Here is a 10,641-nt window from a genome sequence, read left to right as displayed (position 1 = left end):
GATTTTTTGTAGATTACTAGTGAAGTGCCCACTGTAAGCGTGTAGAATTCTCTGTCAAGCGCTGCCATGTGCCTGCATGTGGCTAGGACACTCATCTAGTATTCATTAAAAGACTCTGCATTTGAACTGTTTGATTCTGGACTTTACACATTTTTACAGGCATAATCAGTGTCTATGCAGTGGTTAAGGTTGGCAGTTCGAATCCATCATACACTCCTTGGAAACCCTATGGGGCAGTTCTACTCTGTCCTATAGGGTCGCTATGAGTCAGAGTCGACTCAAAGGCAATGGGTTGGGTTGGATTTTTTTTTTTCTTTTTTTTTTGGTATGCAGCTGATGAAGCAGGCAGGGAGCAAGGGAACCTAAAGAGAATCTTCATTGTTTCTGCTTTCCAAATCTTTATTTGATTAATGCTAGTTTCAACTAGGTATAAGTTAGTATCATTATTTAGTTTCCGTTTACTTAAGTTAGGTCCAAGTCCCTCAATGCCTTTCCTCCTCAAACAAGATTAAAGATCAGCTTTAAAATGTATATGGCTTTAAGGAGACTTTGACTCTATTTGCTATTTTTTTTTTTCTTAATCGAGTTAAACATACTTTCTTAGAGATGAAACAGTTTCATGAGTTGCTTTTAATAATCTTGATTAAAACAACCCAGGTCACGTGTATGGCAAATATAATGAAGGGATTGAGGCACAACAGAAATCTCCCGTAACACCCTCAGCATACCTGTTTAAGCTTTGAGGGTCCATCTGCTATCTCAGTGAAGTGGAAAAATATGTGGAGTTTTATGATAGTTTCGCCAGTCACTTCTCAAGTGATGTACAGAAAGTCAAAAGTCAGATATATTTTGATAATATTTTAGTACTGTAGGAGAAAATTCTTTCTTGAAGGAGACATAATATTACCATAAACTATTTTTACTCCAATTTGTTTTCACTGGTGAGAACACTGGTTTTTTCATTGTTCAAAACGGAAGCCATTTCTGGTGGGTCTTTTTAGCTATCTTCGGATCAGGCATAATTTTGGATTAAATTTTTTTTTCATCTTACAGACAGAAAAATATTCTATGTTATAACAACAATTCAATAATCGTAAAATCAAATTAAAGATGTCATTTTGAATAAAACACTTGCTAATTGTGAACAAAAAATGGAGGAGGGTTCAATCAGCTAAATAAAAACTATTCAAAATAACATAACTGGATAGGTCAGAGAAAAACAGGAATGTTCGTGTGTTCTGAACAGCTTCTTGTCTGATATGTTCTTAGAATCATCATCATACTAAACCTAAGCCAAGATCTATGTTGCAGATTCAGGAAATGGGACAGAGATATGAGTGGTCCAACAGCTATTATATAAATGATTTCATTTTCCCAGCTGTAATTCATGGCCTAAATATGTTATATTGAAATTGTGACATTAAAACTTTAGTTGGTATTTGGGGATGGATAAAGGTGACGATAGAACACCATGATGAGCATGATCAACGTCACTGAACTGTGTGCATGTGAAGGCTGTTGAAATGAGTTTTTTTTTTTAACTTTAATAAGATATTTTATTTAACCCAGGATATCCAAAATATTATCATTTCAGTGTTATCAATATACGAAATCCTCACAACTCAGGGTGTATTTTATATTTATAGCATGTCTTTCTGATGAAAACTCAGCATCAGAATTGAGACAAATATTTTGTTACATGTATATTTACCACAATAAAAGAATTAGTTGATAGTACCTTCCATATAAAAAAGATCTGCTTTATAAAAAAGATCTGTTTTATCTTTTTTCATGAGAAATTACTACAGTGAGTTCTATGTAACTATAACAACAAGGAGATAAAATAATATCAATATATATTTAAGGCATATTACAAAGTAATACTAATATTAAGAATTTAACATCTTTGATTACATTTCCATTCATCATCTGGGGAGTGACTTCATGGTTTCATTAACTTTCTGCAGATTTTAATCATTTTATCAATCTCCATAAGCTATTTGTTTTCAAGTTAAATGAAACTCCTCACTGTTGATTCCTGTGACTGTCTCCACTGACCTTCTTTTCAATCTTAGCTGAGTTTTGGGGACATAGCCCTATTAATTTGTACTTTATACAAGTGTGAGATTATTCTGTCCTTAATTATACTATGTCAGTTTCCTGGCTCACTGATCTGTAATTATGGAGGTCTTTCCTATGGCTGGATACCATGGGGGTATCTTTCCATTCTTGAGAAACAGTTTCTATTCTTGGAAATGCAGACTATGTCCTTCAATTTCTGCTCCTTCAGAACACTTGGACAACTTCTTCCTAAAACTGGTGATTTAATATCCTTAACTTACTCCAAAATACATGCTTTAAAACTTTTCATTTTTTAAGGTCAACCCACAAAGTCGTAACCAACAGGTGAGAACTAGTCTTGGAAGTTATTTGTGTGCAAGTTTTATGTCATACACTAAGTCGTCGACAACTGGGTCAATAAAAGTCATTCCTTTTTTTTTTCCTTAACTTTATTTTATTTTATCTTAATTTAATGGTAATCAGAAGCCTGTTATCTTTCCCATAAAAATAACGTAAGGAAGGAACGTCTTGATCCAAATAACTTTTTTTTCACTTTTAGTTTAAAGTACATTTAAAAAAAATTTGTCTTCATGTGTAGAGACCGGAAAAAAAAAAACTGTAATTTTCTCCTTAAACCTTCCCACATGATGTTGCTATATGGTGATAATTTCTTTTCATTCAATCCTGAGGGATATTCCAATAAGCTCATTTCCAAAACTACCTCAAAATTTCATTTTCACTCTTTTATGGTCTTGATCATTGTTTTACATGTATTCTCATTTATATCTAATGTCAAGAAAGAAAATATTCTAAAATTCTTTTAATTTTCACAATGTATTTCATAGTTAATTTTACCAGTATTTTAAGGGACTATATTATCTTCTAGGAGCCCTGGTGGCACTGTAGTTAAGCGCTGTCTGCTAACCAACTGAAAGGTCAATGGTTCGAAGCCATCAGCTGCTTCTTGGAAGAAAAATGTGGCAGTTTGCCTCTGTAAAGGTTACAGCCTTGGAAATTCTATGGGGAAGTTCTTCTCTGTCCTATAGGGTAACTTGTGTTGGAATTTATTCGACAACAACTGGTTTGGTTTTGGGAATTATATTGTCTTCACACAATGGAATTTCATACTATTAAATGTTGAAATTCTATACACATTTCTTCACATAAGAAAAAGCACATAATGAATGGTTTCAGGACATAAGATCTTTTAAACTTTGTGTATATATATGTGTATGTGTGTATATATATATACATATTTTAGTTTTTCCTATTTACAAGTAATTTTCCCCCTTAGGAAACAGCATCAGTACTGAAGTCAAATAGAAAAATGCACTAAAGTTATCTGAAGCGTTCATACTTTTTTGGTATTTAAAAGGTTTGCTATTGACCTTAATTTCTAACTACTTTTCAAAGATGAAAATCGTATTTTTCCACTTTTAAAAATCAATATTTCTCTTTAAAGTCCATTTTGATTTTAATCAGTTAATTAAATGGATGTTAATCTAGGGGAAAATAACTTATTTACTCAATATGCTACATTAAATGCACCTTTTTCTCTAACAATTCAAATTTATTTATTTTCTCTTCCTCAATTTTGTTTATTTCAAGGTTTTTAATTGTCTCTATTGAGATGAAAATATGCCCACGAAACAGAGATTTTCCTGGTATCCTGAATGTACTTGTACACATGCTTGGTGATTCCAGTGGCTATAAAATTTGATGACATTATAATTTCTATAATTTCTATAATTTCTGCAGGAGTACTTTAAGAGTGAATTTATGTTCGTGTGAGAATTTGTGTCATGTGTGATTTTGTGCACAGGCATGTGCACGCACACACACACAGAGGTGAGCACGTCTGTGTTTCCGCTTATGTTACATCCGAGTAAAATAGCGGCACTAGGGCAGGATGAAATACTAAGTACATTTCCATATCAAAATACAACATTACTAATGCAGAATCTACTCATTCCCAAGTTTCCCTGCGTTAAGCAAGTCTGATACTCATATGCCTTTTACTATTTTAAACTGGGTATGCTATGACATTTTAACACATAAGAAAGTACTTTTTTAGATACTCTGAAGTGTTTTAGGAACAAAGTCAATAAAATATGTAAATTAATTACTTCCCATGTGAATGCTGAAAATCTATCTAGGAAATATGAAGTTAGGGTAGCTTCTGTTTTTTAGAAGCAGAATGAATAAAAATATGTAAATTAACCAGTTCTCATATGAATGCTGAATATCTATCGACCCAATAACATGAGGTTAGGATAGCTTCTGTTTATATTTGAAAATAATCAAACAGCTATGTTTTTAAAATATTCTATAATTTAAACCTCCTAATTTAGAAGCTATTTTCCTTCACATGTTTCATTATTGAGGCATATCAATTTCCTTCATCATTTTTATTTCTCCTGAAATAAATGCTCATCCTCACTGGGAGACGGTAACTAAAGCTTTTTCTTTCTGGGTCTCACAGTATCTAGGTGATCTCAGGTTATTCTTTTAAAGTATCTGGCTCTTCTCTCCTCAGCTTTATTTAGAATAAAGGGTGTTAAACTAGATCATTTTCAAAGTTTCTCTGAATTCTGAAATTCCATATGGTCATACTTCACACCGCTCTCTGTGTGTCCCACTCGTACAATATTTTTCAATTCTTCTAATGTGACATGAAGACATAGAGAAAGTTGAAGAAGGGTGACTGGACAGACCCAAAGTGAGAGAAGAGAGAGAAAGACTTACGCTGCCTTTGAGAAGATAAAAAAGAAAAAGAAAGAAAGGCAAAGAGAAATGGATACTGAGAGGGAAGCAGAAGAGAGAAAAGAAGACCAGGAAATGGAGGTCACAGACACCTGACTCCAGGCCTATGGGGCCCAGCTGCACTTCCGCATTGGGAATCCAAGATGTTCTCCTAGATCCACCAATATTTTTTTTGTTGTTTCTTATTTTTAAGGTTAAGTGAATATCTGAACCTTGCAACAAACAAACACCGATAAGAATAGATAGAAAATATAAGTAGACCATTAGAACAATGAAAATAAAATGCTTATAATGGTTCCAACAACTATACAATTCATTTAGTCAACAGATACTTCCAGAGATCAACTGTGTTCTAAGCACTGGGGATCAGGTAGTCACCAAGACAGGCACGTGATTTACCCTAAAGTACCCTGTGTTCTAGAAGTGGACAAGAAAATTATGCAATTAATAAATTAAGTAAAAACAAGACCACTGTGACAGGCTACATAGAAGAGGCAAGGTACCTAACTCTATATCAATAACACTGGCCATCAGTTTTGTCTTTCCTGGAATTTAAGTAACAACTGAGTATAAGATATATCATCAAATTATTGACAGAATGTGTGTGGGGCGGGAATATCACAGTAAATGTGTACCTTGATTATAAGAAAAATCCAGATTTTAGATATCTTAAGCATGTAAAACTATATTTTAGGATTGAGAGAGGGTCATTTTGTTGTTTAATGGAATAGACAAGAGTTTGGAAGGCATGGATAACACCTCTTCATTATTTTATTCCTTGGAGTCACTATTTTTTTTTAAATGAAGTAAACTTTTTTTAATTGAATCATATAATTGGTGAAACTATTTGTCATCTGAGACTCTAAGCATGTTGGTTTTGTGTATTTCATATTGTTTCCTCATTCCCTCAAAACAACCCTAAATTGAATTTGTTGAGTTTTACAGCTACTATTAAACCAACCAAGAACTGCTATCAATAAATCTTCCTCTTTGGAGGAGAATTTCTTTCCTTCCAAACTACTGCATCTCATCCTGACCTTCACCTCTAAGAAGACCTTGGCTTTTAAGGATACCTGTGGTCTGTGGTCGTGCTAACCACAGAACCCAATCTCTTGAGTGGTTTTAAGCCAGAGCATTTCTCCCCAGCTAATGGAGGGCTCAGAATCATAAAAGATATGGGTTATAAAAGCTCTTCGTTTTTTGTTCTTGTCTTTGTGACTAAGAAAGAGTAAGTAGGCAAAACTGAGCTACATTAAAAGAGGCCTCATCATAGGACTGAGATGCCTTCTTATTGCATATTTGTAATATGTGGGAGGTTTCGTCTTGAAACATGATAAAACACCATTAAGGAATAGCTCAATGAAAAGCTATTGCTGTAAGATGATTTTATCCTGTGATTGTTTTCCAGTCATTTGAAGTTGACTGAAATAAAATCTCTTTATATTTTTACAGCAGGGAAGTACATAAACATCAACGACTGTTAAAGGAAAGCTCAGAGGCGACGGGAGGAGCACTGATTTAAGAAATGCTGCAGAACCAATGTTCATGGTGACGCAGAGGCCACTGTTACATAGGACACACAGACATCTGTGACTCAGAGGAACTAGTAAAAAAGGGAAGGATCATTGTGAACATGCTAATTTATTTTCCAGTATGTGTAAACCTAAGAGTGATATAGGAGCTCTGGTGGCGCAACTGTTAAGTGCTCAGCTGCTAACCAGAAAGGTTGGTGGTTCGAACCCACCAAGAGGATTGCAGCCTAGAAAACCCTATGGGGGCAGCTCTACTCTGTCACATGGAGTAGTCACGGGTCAACAATTGACTTTATGGCACCTAACAACAAAAAACAAGAGTTATGTATTACTTTCAAAATCTACAAAATCTATATAAATAAGTCTGAGTGAATTTTTTTCAGTAAACAAGATTAAATAAAATAAATGAAATTTCAGTACATAAAAATTTTAATAAGAAAAGATGATATTTTCTCTTAATTGCTACCATTTTCTACTTACCTTATCCCCTTTGGTTGTATTCTGCCTTTGAAACAATGTCTTTTAATATTGTTGTTCCCATTTGATGTGCATTTGTTGTCAGGAAGCTTGTTATGAATAGAACTGTATATAAAGTAGGCACTCAGTAAATGTTTGAAGGAAGGAAGGAGAAAAAAGAGTACAGCCACAAGTGATATAGATTTTAAATGACCCGTTGTTAGTTGCCTTCTGTCGGCTCTGACTCATGGCAACCATCTGTATGACAGAACAAAACATTGCCCCATCCAGCACCTTCCTCATGATCTTTGATGTGTTTGATATTGAAGCACAGTCAAATCAAACAGATGTCCTCTTGATATACATACTAGGCCTATATTTTATTTACTTTATTCACAAGAAAGAAAAATCCCTAAAGATGTTTGTCATGGATTGAATTCTGTCTCCCAAAAAATGTGTGTATCAGTTTGGCTGGGCCATGATTCAGGGTATTCTGTGATTTTCCCATATGTTGTAAATCCTGCCTCTTTGATGTTAATGAGAGACGATGGGCAGCAGTTATGTTAGTGAGGGAGGACTCAATCTACAAGATTGGATTGTGTCTTGAGGCAATCTCTTGAGACATGCAAGAGAGAAGTGAGCAGAGAAACAGGGGAACCTCATACCACCAAGAAAGCAGCCCCAGGAGCAGAGCGGGCCCTTTGGACACGGGGTTCCTGCATGGAGAAACTCCTAGTCCAGAGGAAGATTGACGATAAGGACCTTCCTCTAGAGCCAACAGAGAAAGCCTTCCCCTGGAGTTGATGCCTTAAATTTGGACTTCTGGCGTACTAGACTGTGAGAAAATAAATTTCTCTTTGTTAAAGCCATCCACTAGTAGTATTTCTGTTATAGCAGCACTAGATAACTAAGACAATGTTCTTCAGCCTCAGGTTATAAGAGTTCATTGTGCTAACTATGACTTCCCTATTAATTCCATATTCTGGAGGGTGAGGATTTCTGGCAATTCCTTCTGTTCAAATCGTGTACACTGTTTTCATCAGAAGAATGATATTTTAAACTGAGATTTGGGAGTTTAAGAAAATCTTTTCTCTTTTAAAATATAGTCTATTCTACATAAGCATTGAATCATGACACACTGTTAAAAAAAAGAACTCATAGTTTGATATCAGTCTTTAACAGAACAAACACTTTTAACCTACTAGCTGTGATAAATAATGAAAGTAAGGTTTTTACCAGATAAAAAGGAATTAAAGAAATGTAGGAATGAAATCCACACCTAACACAGAAAACAGGCTTGAAAGTGGCCATCCTTTAAAGGCCTACTTCTAAATAATTGATGATGAACTAATTAATAGTGAATTTTGTGTCTCTTATAATTACTAACATTGGTTAAACTGAACCCTAATAAATATCACATTAGCTATTGAAAAGTTCATTTTTGTCAGTATCACTAATCCTGCCCTCAAACATCCCTGACAAATTATTTCTTTGCAGCTGAAAGATTCTGGCCCCCCTTCCTCCTTTTAAAAGGGGGATTAATTGACTCTTGGGGACAATAATTTTAACATGTTTATATAAATAACCTTTAAAATTATTCTCAATATTTGAGGTCGTATAGTTTAATTATAACTATATGAATCAAAGTAAACCGATGTTAATTTTTAAATGGTGCTTGGAATTGAAAAAAAAAAAGTTTTTATCATAATACCATCTTGAAAACAGGAAAACATAACCCATCGGGAAAGCATCTTTCCCTTGAACTGAATTTTAATTACCTGATAGGTAATATTATAATTTCAATCTTCTATTTGCTGTGTAATTCTAGCAGAATTTTTTGTTTGTTTGTTTGTTTTTCTTAATAGCAGAAACAGACATTTCAAGATACCGATAAATTGCAAATTTAGGAAAGTAAATTTCAACAGCTTACAGTAAAGAATGTCACATATGTAACATGTTTCTGCCTGTTCAAAACTCTAGTTATGATGCTTAGATTTGATATCTTTGTAAAACAAACTAGATTTACATTAGGTATGGTTAAAATAGATCTTAAACCAAGTTATTCTTTAGAAATGAGGGAGTTAAATTCTATAAAATAATAAAAAAATTATATTTACTCTTTTTTTCTTTGATGGTTTCTATACCACTCGCTTTTAAAAAAATATTTTAGAACCAGATAGGTATGGCTAAGCTAAAGCTTTTTCTAATAAATGGTAACAAATCTTTTACCTTTATAATATTTTGAATAAATGTGCATTAAAAATGATTTATGTGATCCCATGAAAGAAACGCTGAAAAATATTTTGAAGGATCTTCAGATGCTACCAAGGTTGTTGGGCATTTTCTCTATCCATTATGCAAATATTTCAACTTATTAATAATTAAAATGGCAACACATTAATAATTAGGATCTCCATTACAAATCTGACCTTTAATTGAATTCTATAGGAAAAGACTGAAAAATGAGCCTCCTGATTGATGCTAAGAATAAAAGTTAAAAACCATTGTTCTAGTCCATCTATTTTTTTTCCTCATTCTTTCTAAACCAATAAACATTGAAGAGAGATTGTCTGTAGGCATTTTCCTCCCCGTGATGTTCTGTTTCTACAAGTGATCAGTTAACAGCAGTTGAGATCTGGGATGCATATTCACTGCGTGTTCTAAAATTGCGCTTTTCTAGAGCAGTTTGGGTCGCTAACCCTTTGCCAAAGGTGTGAAAACCAGCACCAGATATAGGTTGTGTCTACACAGAGCTAGCAGCACAGCCATTTTAAATGAATTCAGTCAATTCAGACACATGCATGGGGAATCCAATCCATCAGTTTGACTGCATTTTTTCCTCATTTAATTAGTAATTTAAGTACAGTGATCGACTCCATCCGTGTGTAGACACAGCTTTTATTACGTGCACAGATTCATGCAAGCTGATCCTGTGGAATGGGGTGAAAATCAGACTTAACAGCTCCTCATTTTGGAGACAGCACCTGGACCTCACGTATAGAGGGACAGGGATGGGAGAGGGAGGGTCACGAGAGACAGGATGACATTGTGGGTGTCTGGAAAGTCTTTGTTGTCTCATGCTGAGAAGCATTTTGCAACATTAGCCAGAGCCTTGAATTGTCTCACTCTCCATCCTCCTTCCCTAATTCTTCACATGCAGTTCCCCACAGAGAGGGGCTGTGCTCACAGTCAGAACCGGGGGTAAGGACAAAGATTTCTAAAAAGCAGGGAAAAGAGAGTGTCCTAACAATCACACACACACAAAAATATATTTGCTCAAAAAGCTGTACATAAAGATGAGGACAAGGAGCCCTGGTGGCGCAATGGTTAAGCATTCAGTTGCTAACCAAAAGGTCAGTGGTTTAAACCCACTTAGTTGTTCTGGAACAGAAAGATCTGGTGATCTGCTCCAGTAAAGATACAGCCAAGAAAACCCTATGGGGCCGTTCTACTCTATCACATGGTGTTGTCATGAGTCAAAATTGACTCATTAGCCCCCAACAACAAGATGAGGACGAGCAAAGGAGACAGGGAGGGGACTTTGGGATGTATAAACAAAGTCACAAGATGCTCATTCTGGTTAGTTCTCACAGCTTGATGTGAATAAGAGAGAATCAGCAGTTTCCATTAGGAAAACTATTCTGGTACATACATTGAAAGATCTCCAGCGATGTTCTACCAAGTTACGTTTCACTCCTCTCCACTTGCTATCACTGGCAAAATGATTCATTATATACATATTTGTGCTCAGCATGCACGTTCCCACACTATGCACAACATTCCTTTACAGACGAAATATGAAATGGACTGAGATTATGTTAACAAGATC

The sequence above is a fragment of the Trichechus manatus genome, unplaced genomic scaffold (genome assembly GCF_000243295.1).
Source record: "Trichechus manatus latirostris isolate Lorelei unplaced genomic scaffold, TriManLat1.0 scaffold00176, whole genome shotgun sequence".
Classification (NCBI taxonomy): Eukaryota; Metazoa; Chordata; class Mammalia; order Sirenia; family Trichechidae; genus Trichechus; species Trichechus manatus.
Note: the sequence above shows the minus strand (reverse complement) of the source record.